At 39.3% G+C, this 23821-nt stretch overlaps 1 pseudogene; it reads right to left on the bottom strand.

The window, feature by feature from the left end:
• Positions 1–12896: 12896 nt before the first annotated feature.
• LOC123839435 (large ribosomal subunit protein eL6-like) lies at positions 12897–13788 on the bottom strand (annotated as a pseudogene).
• Between the last annotated feature and the right edge of the window lie 10033 nt (positions 13789–23821).

Genomic DNA, 23821 nt, shown 5'->3' on the forward strand with positions numbered 1-23821 from the left:
ATCTGTCATCTGACCAGCTTCCACAATAAATGTGGGCGAAGAGTTCTCAGAGACTGTTTTTCTGACATGATGGGAATTTCATTGACATTGTGTTGCTTCAGATAGTATTTTTTAGCTTTATCATTTTAAGAGGCATCTAAACTGGAGTGATAATATATGTAAATACTGAAAAATATGCTCACAAATACCAACAAATTTTTCACTAAAAAAAAATGGCATTATATAAATATTGGGAATGCTGTATCAAAATTAGACTGAGATCATTTCCACACCTTTAGTTTCATACATTTATGTGGCATCTATCTAATTTTTTTTACTTTATTTGATAACAGACTTACAAGTACATGTATATATATGTATATACATATATATATGTACATATATATATATATATATCAGCCGAGGTAGTCAATTTACTTGTGCCTCAGGATATTCATTCTTACTAAGAAAATAAGAAGATATATATGTGTCCAAAGAAAGTCAAATCCTTAATGCATCCCCAAAACTTTTAACTACTGCCCTTTCCCAAAACAATATTTTTGTAATTTTCATGGTAAAAATTAAAATAGAAGTATGTGTAAGAAGTGAAAGTAAAAGGTCATCAGATCTTCCAACACAATGTGATAACTGCCATTGTTACTTTGTTAATGACCCATCTCCTAAAGCTTTATATGCATACGTGAACACATGCTTCTCCTTGCCTAGCATTCCATACTATCACTGTTCCCACCACCAAAAAGCACATGTTAAATGAGTTTGTCCACGTGCTCATTTCATATGCAAATGTGTGTCTTTACAAACGTACGTCTATATGTACTTGTGTCTTACAAAATGGTTTGCAAAAATGGCATTATATTCCAGACCATTCTCTCTTTGTTGTACAACCAACTCTACTCCTTAGAAATCAAGTCAGCCACTGCACATCTACAGCATTCTTCTCACTGGCTTTGCTATGTCATCACTTACTCTCCCTGCTGATGGGAATCCAGGTCATTTCTAGTGTTTTGCTACTACCCATCATGAAGCCATTCATATCCTTTGGACTGTACCTTTACATACAAAAGTTGCTATAGGTCTCCAGAGGGTTTTTGATAAAATCATATGTGTCATTTAAATTGAATAGATATATTGAAATTCTTTTCCCAGGGCGCCTGGGTGGCTCAGTTGGTTAAGCGACTGCCTTCGGCTCAGGTCATGATCCTGGAGTCCCGGGATAGAGTCCCGCATCGGGCTCCCTGCTCAGCAGGGGGTCTGCTTCTCCCTCTGACCCTCTTCCCTCTTGTGCTGTCTCTCATTCTCTCTCTCAAATAAATAAATAAAATCTTTTTAAAAAAAAAAGGAAATTCTTTTCCCAGGGGACCTTAAAAATTAATATTGATAGAATGTAGGGGCATGTTTTTCCTACCCTCTCTGGCAGCACAAACTGCTATCCTGATTTAACTCTGTGTATCTGATATGTCAGAAGCAGTATTTGTCATGCTTATTTGCATTTCCTGATTATAGCACACTTGAGCATGCTGATCTATTTGTTCTCCATCTGAATTTTCGTTCTCAGGTTTTGCCCAATAACATCTGTTATCTCTCTGTCTTCCATTCTTATCATTTAAGGACTTATACCAGATGAGTAATATTATCATTTTCATCTTTCCTAAAATCACAAGGTTTCCAATCTAACATATATATTTATTTTATTCACAATATTCTTTTTTAGATGTTTTATTCAAAGATTGCTTTCATATTTATTATACTTTTTATATTAAACAACTTGAGAAACATGTAATGGAATCTTCTTAAATCACCAACACATGAATACTCCTGCACACAGAGATCACAGCTCTCTAATCCCTAATTTTTCCGATGATCAGGGGGTTGGTCCTGATCCCCACTGCATACTCTACTTGGAGCATGTTTGAAAGGAAGACAGGCTCTGAGACGAAACCAGAAAAGCAGCTTCACCTGAAGACAGACCCTAGGGGGAAGCATCAAGGACTCAGTCCACAATCAGACCCCTCTCCCCCACCGTACACCACTCAGAAGGTGGAAGCCTCTGCAGCCATCCTGGGCTGCCATGGGCAAGGACACACAACTGAGTCTCAATAAAACAAGAGTTAACAAGGCACAGACATTGACGAAGGCTAAAAAGAAGTCCTATGGCAATAGGAGACCCAGTAGGATTGGGAGTTAGCACCAAAGAGAACATCTTGTCCCACTCTGCCTTCAAGGAACTGAGGCACACACAGTGCACAGTGACTCTCCAGCATTAGAAATCTGAAAGTGCACCAAGTGCCAGGTACAGACGCAGCCTGTTTCTACTCTGTTCAGTACCTGTGACTGCTGTCATACGTTATTGCCATTCAATCTCAACCTCAACATCGCCTCTCCAGGAGAGTCTCTGATGGCTTCCAAACTGAAGTACCCCTCAGCCACCATCACGTAACTTGATTCTATTCCCATTATAATATTTATCGTTATTTGATGTTTTCTTGGCTCTTTGTGTCTTGCACTTTGTTTGGTTTTCTGCCTCTCCTCAATAAATAAGATCTAAGGGAACAAAAGTTCAGTTTGTTCAACTCTACTCCATAGGACTTAGAAGAGTACCAAGCACTTAGTAAGCTCCTGAGAAATGAGTTATGAACGCATAAATGAATACAATAGAAATTCATATAAAAGCATCAAACAAAGAGAGAGAACTTTTCTTAAAGGATCAGGGAGGGAGTATACTATGAGAAGTAAGGACAAGTGGATGTGTATGACATCTTGGAAAGCAGAGTCTCAGGCTATGCCTGTGAGTTATGATATAAAATAGAGGAAGAAGATTTAGGCAGGCAGGAATCCCATAAACAAAATTAAGAGAGAGTGAGTTCCAATGCTATTTAGCTACAAAGGTACTTAATTGTCTCAAATCTATAATGAAAGAAATCTGGATATACAGAGAGTTGCACAAAAAGCAACATACACCCACAGAGGAAGATACGACTTCCACACACACAGTGAAGCATATCCATTACTCAGTGTACCTTAACTCCTCACAGTACTTCCTGTAATGAAAACCCAGGGAAGGTCTTTCCAGAACTTCCATGTATCCTTGTTAATTATTTTGCTGTCAGAAAGATGTCTCCTAAGCGCAAATTCTCCCCACCATTGGCTTTTCATAATCAACAAAAGGAACTTCTAAATATCCCCCCAGTTCCTCTTCATTTCCCAATCCAAGCTCATCCCATTCACAGTTTATATCAGTTTCTACCATTGCCCATCGTCTTCCCACTAAGTGTGAATGGCTGCTCCCTGCTAGAAAACCCAGAGCAAACCATAAAATGCTCTCCTGTGAAGCTAAACATTCAGAAGAGTGATAGTTTCTAAATTTATTGCTTTATTTTTGTCTCTGTCTTTCGAGAAATACTGCATTGTTACTTCTTCCTTTATTGTATTTTGCATTCTTTTCATTTTCTGAAGATCTTCCTGTTTCTCTCTACACTTGTCTCTAGTCCGAATGTCTTTGTCACACTCATATAATTGATAGCTCCCATCATCCCTTGACCACATCCAATCTTTGCTAACAAATTGCCTTTGTTTTACTTAAATGTTGCAGACTGTGCATCATTCTCAGGCATCCAAAATCTCCTTCCTGGAAATCTGAAAACAATGACACTTTTAGAATGTCCTCACTGACATCCTGGCAAAACACCTTTCTGAATACAGTGTCAAGTGCATCCTGGAACACTTAAAGGAACCTACCTTTTCCTCCTCCTTACTTCCCTCAACCCTCACACTTATTCCATCGATCTTTGATCATCCATTACCCTCCTAGACATCTGACAACACTCATAGTTCCACAGTTTTCTTCCTTAGAGCGGTATCATCTGAATATGGTGCCAAGCGGAACTTGAAATTCAATCAAGCCTCCTTCTTCCTGCTCACCACCCTCTACCCTGACATTTACCTTCTTGGATCATCACACTTGCTTGATTTTGCACACTGGCACATATTTGTGGAAAAACCTGCTCAAGTTTCTTGGACATTGTGTGATTTTTATCTGCCATTACTATTCATCCATTTTGCACCATTGTCCAAAAAAAGACTTACAGCCCTTTCATGAGAATAGATTCTGGGGTGATAGTAATTCATACCAAAACCTCAAGAACACATCTTTTAACAGGAAGTTTGTACTGCATCAAGCCTTGAGTCTACAATAATTTCGTTGTAAGTGTACACAATAGGCTTTGGAAATCCACATGAATTGGCCTCTTAAGAATTAATCATTTATCCTGCATAGGACACAATATCCCCTATGTAGTACTCAAGTGGGGAAAGTGTAACCTGAATCTAATTATGAGGAAAAATTTTTAAAAACCCAAATGAGGAAATTCTTACTATTTTCAAAAATGGGAAGGGAAAGGTATTCTTAAACTTATCAATGTCATAAAAGATGTTTTTAAGTCAGAAACAATGTTCCAAAATAAAGAAGACTAAGACCCCAAGTAATTAAATGAAATATATGATCATGTACTAGACTAATAAAATTTTAAAAGGGATCTTTCTTGGGTCAAACACTGACTGATACTGGGTACATTTTTTAGAGGACATAAAAGTATTGTCAATGTTGAAGTTACTAAAATGAAAAACTATATTCTGGTTTTGTAAGAAAATTTTTAGTAGAAATATACACTAAAGTAATTAGTGGTAAATAAATATACCTAATGAATTTTTGGATCTGGCTAAGGAGATAAACCATCTGCACTGTGTTAACTACCTTGAGGCCATCATACTGAGGAGTCCTAGCTGCAAAAAATGTTCATGTATAAGCATTCTGGTCCACAGTCTTAACTAAACTGAATCTTAATGTCATCCCAGACCAAGTAAAAGAAATATTTCTGAAAGAGCCTCCAAATGATTTCAGCCCCAGACAGAGTGAGAAAGAGAGAGGACATCTCTTTTGTGCCTTAGCCAAATACCTCACTTGCAGATTCTCTAAGCATACAAAAGTGGTTATTGTATAAAATCTTAGTATTTTGTTATGCAGAAGTAAATGATCAAATATGGATTTTGGTACCAGAAATGGGATGCTGTGATAACAAAAACCTAAAACATATGTCATTGTCTTTTAGAAAAGGTACAGGGAATAAGAAGTAAGAGATAAAGGCAATAATTAGCCAACACCCGACAAGACTGAAGCTTGTTGGTGAGGGCTTAAAGGAAACTGAGGAAAATGTTATTAAAAGCTAGAGCACACTTTGTTCTCTGTCTGTCTTCTTACCTCCCCACCTTTCAAACTGAAATCCATACTCCATTCCTCTCATGAAGCCTCTCCTTATTTTTCTGACCTCACCAATGTCCCCTTACTTAGAACTCTTTCCATGAAGAAACAGTACCTTAGAGTTTAGTGTCTAATACTTTTTAATTATTACTACTAGCTTTTAAAAGTTTGTAGCCATGCTTTTTGCTGCTTCTGAATCTGTGACAATATTTAACACAATACAAAAACACAAAATAAGTACTAAATATTTTTTACCTGCTTAAACTCATCAATAGACTTTCATCTGACAATCAGTTTCTTCCAGAGAAATGTGGTAATTTGTAACATACATCTTTCCTATCCATCACAATATCTCAGACTCTAGAAATTCCACCTGAAAAGCTGACTGAGAAATCAGTGACTTGTTCATAAAAAAAGGAATTGGACCTTCAATGGCATTTTTTCAAAACCTCATATTCTTAGCAGATGATTAGTGACCTATGGTATTTCTTAGTATTTGCTTTCATAAATGAATTCAATTCTTTAATAATTACATATCACCAGACAAACTTTAAAAGTATTGTCAGATTAGTTCCATAAATTAAACTGGCTTGCTCAGTTACAGTACAGATGTGTTATGATGACAATGTAGGTAATGTGGGTAGCTTTATTTGCACTATTTTGCTTTTTCCTAAAGTTATGTGGAATATAATTGTATTTTTTTTTTTTTGGTGCTCAAACAAGATTCTCTTCTGAATTGTGTCTTCCAATGATGCTTAGTAATTATTATACCTTTATTTGTATTAAATACTTTTCAATAAAGGTTTCTCAGTAATTAAAAAAAAAAAAACCTGGAGCTCAGGGAAATTTTGCTATATAGTGGCATAAAAATTGGGAAATCCCTTGCCTGAAGTAACGCAGAATATAGAAATGTACCTAAGGAAGTGTTCAATCTAGCTAAGGAGATTTTCAGGCAAAATGTCAAAAGTGTCATCAGTATTTCTTCTAGCTGCACATCATAAAATATAAATAGAGATGAGATTAAAAAGGACGCTTTGCTAAGATCTCAGAAATCCAGTATCTCATGGTACCTTTCAGCTAGATCCATAGGCTCTCTAAAGATTTCATGATGTGTGTCACAAATCCTTCCTGTTAAAGTAGAAGTTCTCTGGGAATCATAAAGGCATTGTTGCTGAAAGACCACTCCGGGAGCCAGAGAAAGGTCTGTCTAGAAGAAACAATGAATTTAAATTGTCATATATCTATTCAATAAACTGAATTCATAATCTTCCCAATAAGTAAACTGCAGCCCCAGGTGGCTTCACCAGGACTTTCTACCTAAAATTTAGAGAAGAAAATACCAATCTTATCCAAATTCTTCCCAAATGTTGAAAAACCTATGAAATATCTTTAATCTAATTTTATGATGCCAGTATATCCTTGATGCCAAAGCCTGAAAAAGATATTACGAGAAAGAAAAATTACAGAATCATCATTATCATGATGATAAAGGCAAAAGTTATAAACAATAAATTACCAAAGTAAATCCAATAATAAATACAAAGCATTAGACATCACCAAATTCAGTTTATTCTGGGAATACAAGATGATTAATATTTGAAAATCAATCAATGTCAGTATATTAGTTTCCAATTTCTTCATAACGAATTACTTTAAACAGTGACTTATAACAACACAAATTTATTATCTTATAGTTCGGGATATCAGAAGTCCAAAATGGGTCTCTGGAAACTATTATCAAGATATGGACAGGGTTGCATATGGCCCTTCTTTTCACTACATCTGTGTCTTTGGGGTAAATACCCAGTAGTGCAATTGCTGGGTCATAGGGTAGCTCTATTTTTAAATTTTTGAGGAAACTTCACACTGTTTTCCAAAGTGGCTGTACCAGCTTGCTTGTGGAACATAAGGAATAACATGGAGGACATTAGGAGAAGGAAGGGAAAAATGGGGGGGGGGGGGATTGGAGGGAGAGATGAACCATGAGAGACTATGGACTCTGAGAAACAAACAGGGTTTTAGAGGGGAGGGGGGAGGAGGGATTGGTTAGCCCGGTGATGGGTATTAAGGAAGGCACGTACTGCATGGAGCACTGGGTGTTATACGAAAACACTGGGTGTTATACAAAAACAATCGTGGATCACCACATCAAAAACCAATGATGTATTGTATGGTGACTAACATAACATAATAAAATTTAAAAAAAAGATATGGACAGGGTTGCATTCTTTCTGAAAGAGGAAAATCAATTTCTAGAGTCTGCTCACATTTTTTGGTGTGGCCTTTTTCCATTCTCAAAGCTAGTGATGGCTGTTTGAGTCTTTCTCATTCTACATCACTCACATTGACTTTTCTGCCTTCTTTCACATTTAAAGGACCTTGTTGATTATATCAGGCCTAGCCAAATAATTCAGGATAATCTCCCTACTTTATATTCATCTGATTAGTAATTTTAATTCCATCTGCCACCCTAATCTCACTTTCCATATAATCTAACATATATGCAGGTTGAAGCAATTAGGATACGGATCTCTTTCTGTCTACCAAAGTTAGAATAGAACAAAGGAAGAAAATCATGATTATCTCAATTAATGCATAAAAAACATTTGATAAAATTCAATATGCATTTATTATTTTTTAATTTCTAGAAAAATATAAATAGAATTGCCTTAATCAATAGCAAGCATCATACTAAGGTTGAAATATTAAAGGCATTCTCCAGAGATGAAGATGGATGTCATCTATCATTGTGTTAAAGATTCAACCAGGACAATCAGGCAAGAAATGAAATGAAGGGAAAAGGAATAGAAAGAAAATATGAAACTGTAGTTAATTATTTATAAGTGGAATAATTCTGTTCATAGACCATCTAAAAGAATCTACAGAAAAACATTCAGAATTAAAAATAAACTGTAACCATTTCCAAGATATAAGGTAACTATACAAAAATCACTTATATTTATATATACCAGCAAAAAACAATTAGAATTTTTAATGATACAATTTATAACAGTGATATAACCAAGTAATTAGTAATACATCTTTTAAAAGATGTTCAAAACATCTATGCAGTAACTATGAAAAATAAACTATGAAGGGTTAACCATATCAATGAATAGGAAAATATGAAGACACTGCTTTCTTCAAATTAATTTATACATACAAAGCACTAATTTTGAGTGGCCATTCCAAGCCTGGAAACACAAAACAAATTAACAGTAATTCCTCCACAAAGCTAAATAATTAAAGGAGTGGTATTTCTGAGTGTTATCCCTTTTTATCTTTGCTCTTTCTTTCTGGGAATATGGCACTATATCTTTCTCCTTTATCATTTCTCCCTTTCCCTTTTTCTAAATTTGAAAGCCTTTCTATTTTTACTGTCCATGTCTCTTTGAATATTTTTTCATATTCAATTTATCCATATATCTCATTATCCCTTACTCACTTCAAACTCTGCTAACACTGTTTTATTTATACAATTTTTGCAGTTAGCATAGTATTTTTAGAATTCTAAAACTTCTTTCTTGGAAGCTTGAAGACAATTATACTCAGACTCTCTCTGACTCCTTGCCAATATCCATCTGCTCACTCTGGAAAGCTTCAGAAGTATTCTTCCCAGAACTCCTTCCACCCTCACACACACCCTATTAGTGTTTATCTTCTTATTTGCTGAAGGATCCAGAGTGTTTACTCTGTACCCTGCCAACCTTTTTCCAAAAACTGTCTTAGGTGCCATACGATATTCTGGTATTTTTTTCTCTGTCATCACTGTTGATCCTGAGCAAAAGAGTATAGAAAGGATTAAAGACTTCACTAAAAGAAACAACTTTTGAGGCAAGAGTAATTCCTAACTATCTAGGAAGCTCCAAACAGGTCTGTGCAAGAGAAAGTCTGTACTGCATCAAGTCCTAAGTATATAATAATTTCAAATGAAGTTTAGGGAACAGATGTATATATTAGAAAACCACATAAATCAGCCTCATCAGAGTTAATCTACCCTGAGTAGGACTGGGAAATTCAGTTATGGCTGGGAATATATGAAAACAGTATATCCTTGATAACCAAAAGCCAAAGCCTGAAAGGATACTAGCATAAATTGCAAGACAATCATTATCATGGTCATAAGTGCAAAAATCCTAAATAATGTATTGCCAACTTAAATCCAATTATAAATAAATGAAAATAACACAATGCAATCAAATCAAATTTATTTTAGGAATACAAGATAGGATTAATACTAGAAAATCACCAGTGTTGGGCATCTAATTAACAGAGCAAAGGAGGAAAACCATATGATTATCTCAAATGACGCAGAAAATTTGGTAAAATTATTACTCACAGATGACATCATAGAATTTATAAAACATAGCCAAAAATCTGCTATTAAGTCATCAGAATCAAAAAACAAATATATCATTGTACTGGACACAAGAACAACATACAAAAATCAATTGTATTTATATATGCTAACAACAAAAAACTAGAATTGCTTACATGATACTCTTTATAATACCATTAATAAAATCAAATACTCAAAAAGTCATGTAAGGGAAGATGTTCAAGACTTCCAAATAGAAATTACTACAAATAAATGGAAGAGATAAACCATATAAACAGCCTAAAAGATACAATATTGTAAAATGCTAATTCTTTCCAAGTTGATTTATAGATTTGAGGAAATTCCAGTCAAAATGTGGGCAGTTTGTTTTTGGAAACTGGCTAGTAGCTTCTACGATTTCAAGGTTGTGGTAGGGTGAATTTCTAAAATGGCCTCCAAAGATGTACTACCCTAATCGTCAGAAGCTATGAATTTGATGAGCTATCAAACCTGCACTTATTTTAAATTATATAATACAGTCCATGTTAAGACGGGGAGATTATCCAGGTGGATCTGATCTAATTGTATGAGCCTTTAAAAGAGAGCTTTCTCTAGGTGATGTCAGAGCAGGAAGTTAAGAGAGAGAAAGTGTTAGAAGTATTCTACAAGCCTTTGCTGGTTTGAAGGTGGAAGGAACCATGCGAGAAAGAATGTGAATAGCCTCTCAGAGGACCCAGCGGCCTGCAGCTGACAACCAGCAAGGAAACAAGAACCTTCAACCACAGACACAAGGAACAGGATTCTTCTAACAATGTGACTGAGCTTGGGAGAGGATTCTTCCCAACAGCTTCCAGGAGAGAGCCCAACCCAACTGACACCTTGATTTTGGCTTTGTGAGACCCTGAACAGAGAATTCAATTGCAATATGCCAGACTTCTGACCTAAAAAACTATGATATGATAAAAGGTATCATATAAGCCACTAAATCTGTGGTAATTTCTTATGCAGCAAGAGAAAATAAACACAGAGTTTGGTACCTAGAAGGAAGATGCTGCCATAGCAAATGCCTAAAACTGTTACTTTGGGAATTGGGCAGGGGTTGGAGGCTGGGAACATTTTGAGGAACAGGATAGAAAAATCTAAATTGCCTTAAAGAGACTGTTGTAGGGGCACCTGGTTGGCTCAGTCGGTTAAGCGTCTGCCTTCGGCTCAGGTCATGATCCCAGGGTCCTGGGATCGAGCCCCACATCAGCAGGGAGCCTGCTTCTCCCTCTCCCTCTGTCTACCACTTTGCCTGCTTGTGCTCTCTCTCTCTCTCTGTCAAATAAATAAATAAAATCTTTTAAAAAAATAGACTGTTGTAGAAATGGTCATGCAAAAGAGGCAGCTGGTGAGGACTTAGAAAAAAGTGAGGAACATGTTATTGGAAACTGGAAGAAGAAAATCCTTCTCATGTACTGGCAGAAAGTTTGTGGAGTTGTCTCCTTCAGTTATGCAGAAAGCAGAATTTGTAGATGATGAAGGTGGATACTTAGCCAAGGAGATTTTCAAGAAAAGTATTAAAGGCACAGCCTGGTTTCTCCTTGTTGCTTATAGTAAAATGCGAGAGGAGAGGGAAAATGAGGGAAGAATTGTTAAAGAAAAAGGAACCAGGAGTAGAGGATTTGGAAAACTCTTGCCTATCCAGACAGCAAAGATCCTCAAGTTAACAGATTGCTCACAAAGTGGGCGTAGAGAAAAAGCTGTGTGCCTACACGACTCCTCTTGCTGGAACCTCAAAGATCAAAAGGCCAGAGTATTCAGTCACACAAAAATCCTCCTAAAATAGTAAAGGTGTCCGCATAGATCTCAGCTGCTCATCAAAGGAAGTTTAAGAGCCTTGACCTTTAGACATCCCAGCCTAGCCAAAGATAGAGAAGGGATTGGAAAGATTTGTGGATGTATCTTTCTACTAGTGAAGTGGGTCATCATGACATCCACACAAGGCCTACACAGTTTGTAAGAGATTTATGTTAGCAGAAACATTTCCAGCTTAGACAGAAAGAGAAAGAGAGAGTAAAAATGAAAGGCAACCCAATTTCTATAGACCAGGAAGCAGGCTGATGAAACTGAACAGCTAGGCACATCACATGCGGTCTGCCTTTCATAAAAAAGAAAGTTTGACTCAGCAGAACCACAGTGAGTACCAGGGAGGATTGTCCACATGCCTAGAAACCTAATGGATTTCAAATTTTTTTCTGACTAACGACTCCTTTTTATCTTCTATTTTCTCCCTTTTTAAACAGGAATGTTTTAGCTATCATCGTATGTCTGTCCAACTGCTGTATGTTGGGAGGAAATAAATTACCCCTTTAATTGCACAGACTCACAGATGTAGAGGAATTGTGCTCAGGGTTTTCAGCCACCTCATTCAGATGATTTAGATGATGAGATCTGGAATCTTTGAGCTGACAACATTTAGATGTGATTTTGAACTTTCAGTTGATACTGAAAATAGAATGACAGAAACATAGGAGGAGGTGAATGTATTTTGCATTGGGGACAGACCGAATCTTTGGAAGCCAGAGGGTAGACTGCAGTAGGCAGAATTTCTAAAGTAATTCCCCAAAGATGACTTGCACTAGTCTCTGAACCCTGTAAATATGATGTCATTACACTCATGATTAAGTTTATATGGCATAGTTAACCTTAACATAAGGAGATTATCTGGGTGGGCATGGTTTAATCACATGAGCTCTTAAAAAGGAAAGCTTTCTCCCACTGGTGACAGAAAAGGAAGTCAGAAAGTTTTGAAACTCAGAAAACTCAGTACACTGTTACTAGCTCTAAAGATGAAGTGCCACCTTATATAAATCCTGACCTGTGCTACTTATCCTGGACATAAATGTATTGTACATAAATGTACAATACATTTATGTCCACCGATGCTGGCCCACTCCTGTACAGCTGCTTCCTTTCTTTGCAACCAATTGTATGGCTTTATAAATGATAAAGTGAAAGGAAAAAAAAAGATGAAGAGGGAAATGCATAAGCAACAGAAAGTGACCACAAGGAGCTAAGAACAACTCCTTGCCAATAGCCAACAGGCAAATGGGGCCCTTAGTCCTATAACTAAGGACTGAATGGCCTTAATTCAGCCAACAACACAAATGAGCTTCAAAGAGGACCTCAGGCTCCAGATGACAGGAATTCACCTTGATTTCAGCCTTGAGAGACTCTGAACAAAGAGCCCAAAAATGCCATCCTTGACTTCAGACCCACAGACCTGGAGGATAATAAATTTTGTTGTTGTTGTTGTCGTTATTGTTTTAATAGATCAGTTATTTAATGAGGTTCTTTGTAAGAAATGTAGAACACCAGTTTGTGAGGGTAAACTCCATTTGTGGGAGAAAACGCAGAGCAGAGGTAGCCCTGAAGCTGAGGAACAGCTTTGAGTTTTGGCAGAATTTGCGAGTCCACAGCTTTCTGATCAACCTTGCTCTGCTCTATAATCTCACATTTCTCTTTCTCCCTGTCAAAGACCTTCCCAGTGTCTGGGTTTACACAGCTTCTTCTTGAAGTAAGCATCAGTGAGATGCTTGGGAATTTTCACATTGCTGATAGCAATTTTGGTGCAGGTGGCAATGACAGATTTCTGGTGTGTTCTACGTAGAGGAACTCGACTGAGGGCTGGAGGTCCAGTCACAAGTAGCAAGCCACTGCTCAAATGCTTCAGGAAAACCACCCTCTGGCCTCTGTGGAGCCCAGTGAGGATGATCACAATGGGGCCAAGGGTGACACTAGCTTGCAGTTTTCTCACATGCTGCCTGAAAGGTTTTTGTTGTTGTTGTTTTTTGCCGTGGCTCAACAGCTTTCAAGCCACATCTTCAGTAGGATAATACCTAGACATTTTGTGACGTTTAACCACTCAGGTTCCACCATTCTTGTCACCACCAACTGGTTTTGTGACGGTAGCAAGAACCTTCTTTTTCTTTTCAACTCTGGATTTAGCTGCTGAATACTTCCTATTGTACACGGCCTTTCTGGAATACATAGCTGATGGGAAATATATTCCAATTCCTCCAGCTAGGACAGGGTTTTGGCTGCAGTGGGGCTTCCCTTTCTTTGGTGTTTTAGCCTTAAAGTTACCCTTCTTCATCCTGCCACCAGCATCAGCCTTCTTGACTTCAGGTTTCTTCTCTTTAGTATCTAGCTTCTCAGCCTTTTCACATGCCATCTTGCAAAATGGAAAAGAACAATAAATTTCGTCATTTTAAGACACAAAGTTTGTGTCTTATTTTGTTACTTAGCAATAGGGAACTTCATAGGGTAAATATAGCCAAGATAATCGTGGAGAACAAAGTTGCAGGAATTAACTAGCTTATATAAAGATTTACTTTTAAGCTCTATTATTAAATAAACATTCTGGGTTGGAAAGAGAATAGAGAAATAGAAAAATGGAACAGGCCAGAGGGCTCAAAAAATTCACAAACATAAAGCGATCTGATTTGTAACAAAGCTGGGGAAAAGATGAACTCTTAAATAAATGTTGCAAAGAAATATGGATATATAGATAAAAATGAATACTGACCTCCATACAAAAGAAAAATATTTATTCTTCATGGATAGTCTCTCTAAATGTGAAATGTAAAAATAAAATGAAACAAGGAATAAGACAACAGAAGAAAATAGCTTCACATATTGACATAAGCAAATAATTGTTAAATAGAAAACAATAAATACGAATGAAGAAGTAAAAGAAGACTGCATTAGGGTATAATAAATAAACCTGTTTGTCCAAAGTAGCGTTCAACAAACTTCAGCTCCCAAGCCAGTCTCTTATTTTATGTAAACAAAATTTTTTTAGAACTCATACACATCTGTTCATTCGCAGGTTGTGGGGGCCTGCTTCAGGGCTGCAAGGTAACGAGGGCACAGGGGTGCAGGAGCACCTGGCTCTAGGGATCCCAAACAGACCAGGTTCAGCCACTCGCCACTGACAATACCCAAAGGCAGAGAGGCAAGTGATGGTGAGACAAGAAAGGAGTTTATTTCAGTGAGGTCAACACCAGAAGACAGCGGAATAACATCTCAAAGACTGTCTCCAAAGTGCTAAAAACACTTCTTGGTTTATAGAAGGGAAATGTGGGACAAAGGTCAGTGGGTATGTGCAGATGGGCAATAAGGTCAGGTTGATGGTTGTTTTGGGGTCCATCACATGGGATCTTGCTGGCTCGTATTAGTCATTATTGCTCGAGGAAGTAGTTTCGGTTCATATCACAGAATGCTTTGCCCCAAGAGTCTTTGCCTGAGTTCAGAGATAAGCTGAAAAGAAAAACTTAATCAATTAGAAAGTACAGACTGGGGTGCCTGGGTGGCTTAGTCGGTTAAACATCTGACTTGATTTGGGCTCAGGGTTGTGATATCAAGCCCTGCATTGGGCTCGTGCTGGGCGTGGAGCCTGCTTCAGATTCTCTCTCTCCCTCTCTTTCTGCCCCTTCCCCTGCCCTCTCTCTCTCTCCCTCCCCCCAAAAAAAGGCAAAGAACAGAAAAAAGCCAGGATGTTTCTAAAGAAAGTCAGAGGTGGAAGACCTGCTCTATCTGATATCAAGACAATGTAAAGCTACCATAATTAAGACAGTGTGGTACTGTTTAAGAATAGACAAACAGGAAAATAGGACATAATATAGACAAGAGAAATAAAGGAACTGTATATATATATTTTTTTATAATCAGAATATTTTTATTATGTTATGTTAATAACCATACATTACATCATTAGTTTTTGATGTAGTGTTCCATGATTCATTGTTTGCTCCATGCAGAACGTGCCCTCCTTAATACCCATCACCAGGCTAACCCATCCCCCCACCCCAATATGAGGAATTCTTAATCTCAGGAACTGTATATATTTTTTTACCACAAATGTGGCAATGCAGAACAGTCAGAAAATGTTTGTAAGTTTGTTTGTTTGTTTGTTTTAAATAAGTGGTGCTGGGTCAATTGGATAGCCATATGGAATAAAATACAATTTGACTTCTACATTACTATCACAAAAAATGACTTTAGGAAGATTTTAGATTTAAATGTAATGACAAAACAGAAACATTTCTAGAAGATAGAACAGAAGAATATAGTCATTACTTGAGATAAGAGAAGGGGGCAGAAACAGAAAAAGGTGGGAGATGGGAAGTAAGGAAAAGCAACTGCCAGAAGGCAACTGAACCACATTTCATTTGAATTGAAAGGTAACTCAATAGAAAAAAGACATTAGGATGTTAAAATTACTTCAGTCTTAAACTGCATTTGTCATTAAAACAAAATGAATTCTCTCTGGAAATGAGCAACACAGCCTCCCAGATACTACATGGCATAATGGATGTAAGAAAAGGATGTCAAATAGAATAAATTATCTACTTCTGTAACACTATCTCATAATTTACTTTCACTTTTTTTATAATCCCAATAAATAAAAAAGGAATTTGTGCTACAATTCATGTGTAAATTACAGAATACATACTGTCGCTGCTACATTTAAAATAATGTAAGCCAATGTGAGTCTCTCCGAAAGTAGGAAATTAAAGCTCCTGTCTTTCTAGGGAAAAAAAAAAAAAAAAGAGCCTAATTAACTGGCCAAAGAAATACAGTGAAAGCATAAAATATCATTAAGAAAGTGGGGGAAAAAATGAGACACACAGAAAAGCTTCTCGGAAGCTAAAAGAGAAACTAAGGCGTATCCTGAAAGAAGACCATGTTGTTTTCTTTCCTAAACTGACCGTAGGCCTCAACTGCCATTTGTCCTCACTCTCACACTTTGATCCCTATGCTGTGCAAACTGTCAAGAGTTTGCTCTGCTAATATTTCCTTTGACACCAGCGTTGCCCAGTCTTGGCAGTGATGAAGGGTAAAGGACAAAAACTGTATGGAACTGTATGGAAGTTGGTGTGAATTGGGTGGACAGAATGTTCCTTAAGGTCACCTGAAGGCCCAGAGTAGGCTTCTCACTATTGTAAGCCCTGAGTCTATATTAATTTTCTTAAACTTGAGAAATAGAAGGGAGAACTACAAAACAACTTGAATGAACTTCATTTGTGAATTTGTTAAATTAACATGTAATTAATATTTATTAAGTACAACACCAGGGTATGCCATGGCAGGCTGTAGTTCAACAAAAGGACCACAAGGGAAACCGAAATAGAGAAGTTTAGTACTCACAGGGCCTGGAGAAAGTACACAGCATGTAGAGAGGGGCCACAGGGGAGGTCAAGACAGGGTGAAGGCAAAGAGTAAGCAGCAGGACCTGGGGCACATGCTTTCCGTGGAAGGAGGGCTTTGGGGTTCTTGGACTAAGGTCAGATTGGTCAATTCAAGCTGAAAAGAGGCAGGTTTGGGTAAGCTCCACAAGGCTCTTATCTTAAGGGACACCAAAGGAAAGGCTCTGGAAAGCAAGGGAGACTGTTGCTCACAAGGCTTTGGGGGTTCAGGGGAGAGGATCCCACCAAGAATTTACATTTGCTTATAGCTGTTCTCTAGGGCATGAATTTGTTGGAGGGGACTGGTGTCAGTCCAAGGCTCTTGTGGGCCATTTGGCCACACAAAATGAATGCCAAGACAGCATCATCATAGAATAGTTTGGGTAAACTCACAATCCATCCTGTGATGTCTCGACAATAGGAACAGCAATCACTTGCCTCTCTCTAAGTCCAGCCCCTTGAGAACCATAGGCTAGGTGGAAATTCCACTAGACTCCGTGTTTCTGGAGCCCCTGTCTAATCAGCTTAGGAGGTGAAATGGGTACCTTGACCTAAATGTACAATGTCTCATGGGCCAAAGGGGACACACACATACCTGGTTAAGGAGGAGATTCTATGATGGGAAGCAGCGTTTTTGGAAAGAGCAGCCAGCAGAAGTCCAGTGAAGGTTCTATGATGGTGGCAGCATACCTGGGAGCTCCAGCAGAAAGCAGCAGTGGTCTGGTAAAATCAGTTTTCCACCAAATAAGTTCTGTCACCAAGGGGCACATGTCCCCAGCTGGGAACTTTTCGGAGTTTTCTTTGGGAGCAAAAGGGGCACTTACCTGCCACCACTTTGGCTAAAGCAGTGGGGGGGGGGGGGGTGCTGCACCTGTATGCCCAGTGAGTGCTGTCACTCTCTTATGGCCTGATATAATATGGGCCCACTCTGCTATGGATATGGCATCTCTAGAGGATTAGCTGTGTCCAGGGCTGTGTTTGGTACTCCAAAAGGTGGCTCATTTGGAACCCGTATGTAATTTGGATGAGTCTGCAATGTTATTATAATATGTTTCTTGTGTTTGTTAGCATGTGTATGCCGAGACATTATTGACCATAATCCTTATGTACAAATTGGCTATTTCCTCCTAAATGGAGGCACTCCAGAGGGGCTTTCCTTAAATCATGAAATTATCTTTTTGCCATTGTGCAGACCACACTGCAAGCCCATTGGCTACTGCCCAGGAATCATCAAAAATGTATGTGCTTGGGCGTCTCTACAACATGGCCATTGTAGAGGCAAGTGCACGGCCACCAATTCTGCCAGTTGGGCCGAGACAGGAGAGCCCTCCCTGACTTAGGGATATGCCACTAGCAGGATGATATGCTGTGGCCTTCCAGCAGGCTGCATTGCATACAGTGGAGGTGCTGCCATCAGTGAAGAACACCAACTCTCTTTCCATGTCAGAAGGTGGGTCCCAAGGGGCTTCCAAAACTGCTAAAGGAACCAACTGTGGGAGTGCCACTAGTTGCCCTTGAGTTGGGAGGGAAGTCACATCCTCCTGTAATTTAAAAAGGCCCTTGACATCAGGTTTAGCCCTTTCCTAAAAGGTACCATTCCCAATTTAACAGTGAGTCCTCAGTGGCCATGCCAAGCCTCTGCTGGGTTGAATTTCTGATTCACAGCAGGATGGGGACTTGTATACAAAGCAGTATTGGCTGTCAGCCCATTAATACCTCTGTCTCTAAAAGGGCCCAGGGGACTGCCAAAAATTAGCCCTCAAGTAACTTATACTGAGCTGCTGTCTGGGGCAGATGTCTGGTCCAGAACCCCATAGAGCCATGCTTAGTCCGGAGATTCCATGAGGCATAATCAGGCATTGCCAATGATTCAACCCACAAATCTGATGCTGCAGAGACGAAGGACCAGACCTGCTGTATGGCTTGCTGAGTCATTTGTAAGGCAGTCTGTTGAGGTTCTCACCAAGGGGAAGAAGTCAATTTACATGTAACAGCATAAATAGGCCTAAGTAGAATGGATAAGTGTGAAATGTGTTGCTTCCAAAAGGTGAAGAGACCTAACATTTGTTGTGCCTGCTGCCATGTAGTAGGTCATTGTATGGAGTTGATGTTTTACTGGGAGAGGAATTTTGCACCCCTCAGCTCACTATGCTAAGAAACTGAACAAAAATGGCAGGTCCTTGGATCTTATGTGAGGCAACGGCCCACCCTCCCTGCTGTAAATGTTGTATTACTATTAGATGTAAGTATCCCAGATGGCAACGTCAGGAGGTCTCCTTAGTAGAGTCTCATGTCAAAGGCAGTAATGGGTGAATCTGGGTAAATTTAGATTTTGTCTGAATAGATTATAGATGATAGTGGGGTTATTTAGATAACCTTGGGCAGCCGAGTAAAGGTAGACTGGGTGCCCTCAAAATGAAAATCAAATTAAGGTTGTGAGTATTCAGTTATAAGGACCAAGTAACGCATGTTGGCTAGATCTGGAACAGCAAAGTAGGCGTCCTAAGGTTTTCAGATGGCATCTATCATCTCTATAATATCAGGAACCTTAATGGCAAGAACCTGTGCATTCAAGTTTTGATAATCAGTTGTAAATCTCTATTCATCGGAAGCCAGTCTTAACACTGGCCAGATTAAAGGGTGAGATGGTGGGCCTAATGACCCCAGTATCCAGCATATCACCAGTGAAGGCCCTCTGTACATTGAGTTAGCTGATACTGTGCTGTACTTACTGTTTTCACTGAAAAAGGCAGGTGGACAGGTTCCCTTTTGGTGGTTCCCATGAGAAAGGCTAGGAATTTGGGATTATTCCAACAGGCATGTGGCTGGGTGAGGACATCTATAGCTATAATAGCAAAAAAGAGAAACAGAAGGGCCACCACCACTGGCAATTGTTTTAGAAATATATTATCAATAGACACATCTAGTTTAATTTGTTTTACCTGTTATGCCCATACATTATAACAGTCTCCCTTGGGGAATTTAGAAAAGTTACCTAGAATTACTGTGACTTGGGCTTCTGAGTCTAATAGAGCCAAGAATGCCTGGATACTCAAATAGTGGCCATAGTTAGATTGTCCTTGATGAGTGGAAATCCATGTTGCTGAACACATACATAACCTCTATCTCTGCCGCCATGGCCACTTGGCTCATGAGCCCAGTGGGTGATGACAGGAGTGGCTGGGGGAAGAGGCTGACTGGTATACACAGAACAGGTCATCCTATCTACACAATTTTTTGTTGTTGTTTAAAGATTTTATTTATTTATTTGAGAGAGAGAATGAGAGAGAGAGAGCACATGAGAGGGGGGAGGGTCAGAGGGAGAAGCAGACTCCCCGCTGAGCAGGGAGCCCGATGCGGGACTCGATCCTGGGACTCCAGGATCATGACCTGAGCTGAAGGCAGTCGCTTAACCAACTGAGCCACCCAGGCGCCCTTCTTTTTTTTTTTTTTTTTTTAAAGATTTTATTTATTTATTTGAGAGAGAGAATGAGAGAGAGAGCCTATCTACACAATTATTAAAACCCTCTCCTGCCTGGGCACCTGGGGCACTCGGTCAGTTAAGCGTCCACCTCTTGATTTCTGCTCATGTCATGATCTCAGGATCGTGGGATCAAGCCCTGCGTTGGGCTCTGCACTCACCAGGGAGTCTGCTTGAGGATTCTCTCCCTCTCCCTTTGCCCCTTCCCCCGCTCACACTCTCTCTCTTTCTCTCAAATAAATAAATAAATCTTTAAAAAAAAAAACCTCCTGATGAGGTCACCCTTCAGTGAACATTCACATGGGACACAAATATCCTCACATTTTTTGCCCATTCATTGAGGTCTTTACACACAGTTCTCCAAATGACTTTGTCACTAATTATCCAATCATTTCCTTCTGAGTCCCTGACCATTCAACCACACTATTGGCCACAACTGACAAATTGGTATATAATTGCACATCTGGACATTTCTCATTCCAAGAAAAGTGAACAAACAGGCACACTGTTCAAAGTTCTGCCCACTGGGAGAATTTCCCTTCACCACTGTCCTTCAGGGATGTCCCAGAGAGGGACTGCTGTGTTGCAGCTGTTTACTTTTGGATGGTGCCTGGATATCATGCAGAATATTCCATCTATAAACCAGACCCAAGTCTTCTTCTTCTGACACTTGAATGTAAGGAATCCTTAATGTATAGGTGCAGGCTGGAAGAGAGAAGGCAATGTAGCAGGAATTGGGACACCAGGCATTTGGGCCACTTCATGTAAATTACTTATGCATTCAGAGCCTGTTTGGGCCTAATCATGTACATTAGGTCATAAAGTAACTTGATGGCCCACAGTTGCATTCAGTCTCTATTCAGGCCCTTAGCAGGCTAAGAGTTGTTTCTCAAAAGGAAAGTAGTTACCTACAGATGCTGGCAGGGTCTTGCTCCAAAATCTTAAGGCCTGCACTGTGATTCACATATGGGGGCCTGAGAAAGTCCCCAGAAAGGATTACTATCTGCCACTGATACTTCAAGCACCATTGGATGTTCTGGAACATATGGCCCACACAGAAGGACAGCTTGAAGAGCATCCTCGACCTGTTGTAGAACCTTCTCTAGTTCTATTCCCCACTCAAAACTAACTGCTTTTCGGAGGGGAAGAATGAAGGGGGGAAAATCGGAGGGGGAGACGAACCATGAGAGACGATGGACTCTGAAAAACAAACTGAGGGTTCTAGAGGGGAGGGGCGTGGGAGGATGGGTTAGCCTGGTGATGGGTATTAAAGAGGGCACATTCTGCATGGAACACTGGGTGTTATAAACAAACAATGAATCATGGAACACTACATCAAAAACTAATGATGTAATGTATTGTGATTAACATAACAATAAAAAATTTTTTAAAAACTAACTGCTTTTCGAGTTGCTGGGTAAATAGGCTAGAATAACACAACTGAATGAGGAATATGTTGCCTCCAAAATCTAAAGGGCCCCACTAGGCATTGTTCCATTTCCTCGGTTGCAGTAGGAGCCAGATGCAACAACTTATCTTTCAACTTAGAAGGGATATCTCCACATGCCCTATATCACTGGACCACTAGAAATTTCACTGAGGTAGAAGGCCTCCAACTTTTAGTTAGAATTATATCCTATCCTGTAACATGCAAATGTCCTACCAACAAGTCCAGAGTAGTTGCTAACTCAGAGTAGTTACTCCATAGGTCCAATCAGCATAATGTCATCAGTGTAATGGATCAGTCTGATCTCTTGTGGAAGAGAAAGGTAAGATCCTTGAGAACGACTTTATGATATAAGGCTAGAGAATTGATGTACCCCCGAGGTATAGAATAAAGGTGTATTGCTGGTCTTACCAGCAGAAAGCAAATTGCTTCTGTTTGGCCTTATGGAAAGCTATGGAAATGAAACCACATCTGGTTGTGCTAACAATAACCCACTGTCTTTCTCCAAGATTCATCTGTTTTCTGCCCAGGTTAAATAGAAGAGTTGGTTGGGGAATGTGGTAAAACCACCACTCCTGCATTTTTCAAGTCTTTGGTGTCACTAATGTCTGCAATCTCTCCAGGATTATAATATTGCTTTTCCTAGGTAGAGGAAGTTCTAATGGCTTCTGTTTTGCCTATCCCATCATAAGCCCTCACTCCACAGGTCAGGGAACCATTGTGGGGATCCTACCAGCTGCTCAGTATGGCTATTCTGAAATTGGAGAAGTAACCAAAAAATGGTTTCAGGGATCCACTGATCTGAGTTAAAGCTCCACAATACCCTGACCTCCATAAGCCTCTACTCTGACTGGTTGGTCACAGTGACATTTTGGGTCTCTTAGAACCCATGTCGGTTCAGAGCCAGTGTCCAGTAGCACCTGGACTATTTCTCCCCACTGCACAATTCCCCTAGTAAAAGGCTGTATTCTTTTAGTGAAAGGCTGGAAAAAAGATTAACAGTTTAAATTTTCAGTAGCATACCAGGTTCCTTCCTCTTGGGGACCTGGCCTCCCCTTCATTTAAGGGGTTTGGGTTTGTAAACTGATTCAAGTCTGGAAATTGATTGAGGGACTGTAACTCTATTTTTTCAGACTCAGCTTAAACTTTTATTCAAGGGCATCTGGGTGGCTCAGTAGGTTGGGCGGCTGCCTTCAGCTCGGGTCATGATCCTGGGGTCCCGGGATCGAGCCCCGCATCAGGCTCCCTGCTCGGTGGGGAGTTTGCTTCTCCCTCTCCCTCTGCCTGTTGCTCCCCCTGCTTGTGCTCTCTCTCTCTCTCTCTGTCGAATAAATAAATAAAATCTTTAAAAAAAAAACTTTTATTCAGTTGACGTATAATTTTTCTACTTAAATCAAGCCCAGATTTAGTAGGCTTTCTATTTATTACATTTCTAGAACACCCCAATCATTTAGCCAATACCATTAGTCTGAGCAAGTTAGACTATTCTGACGGATTTTTTGATTCTGCTGTCCATTACAGTACCATATGCACCTTGCCTTTGGTGGTTGAGTGCTGCCACTTGGCCTTGGCCATACAGAGATCCAATTACTCCCATTGCATTTAGGTTTCCCAATTCAGTGACTGCAGTGCCCACTGTAAGGTCTGTTCTACAGAGAAGAACAATCACAGAGCTCTTCAAGGATTCTAGAGCTCCCCTCACAAATTTCTCACAGTATTGGTGAAAAATAAGTCTTCTGAACCCTCCCAGTGTGGGTGAGTAGGTCTTAAATGACAAATACACTCTAATATTCCAATCTCCCTAAGCTTTTGAATCTCTTCTACATGAAACCAAGGCATGAATGGCATTTCCAGTTCACTCACTGTGGGACACCTTATGGTCCATATGTCAACCAATCAAACACATTGTTAGACCCTTTTCTAACTCCACAAGCTGCAACGTTAAATGCAGAATCCCTGCTTAATAAACCCATACCAATAAATTTGGCCTGATTCAACTTTATGTCCCTTCCACCATTACCTCACACCCTTAGCATCCATCCCCACACATGTTCCCCAGATTCCTGTCTGTATAAATTAGAAAAGTAAA

This window comes from Mirounga angustirostris, unplaced genomic scaffold, assembly GCF_029215605.1.
Source record: "Mirounga angustirostris isolate CCGP_5_RB_7025 unplaced genomic scaffold, mMirAng1.0.hap1 SCAF_5, whole genome shotgun sequence".
Taxonomy (NCBI): domain Eukaryota; kingdom Metazoa; phylum Chordata; class Mammalia; order Carnivora; family Phocidae; genus Mirounga; species Mirounga angustirostris.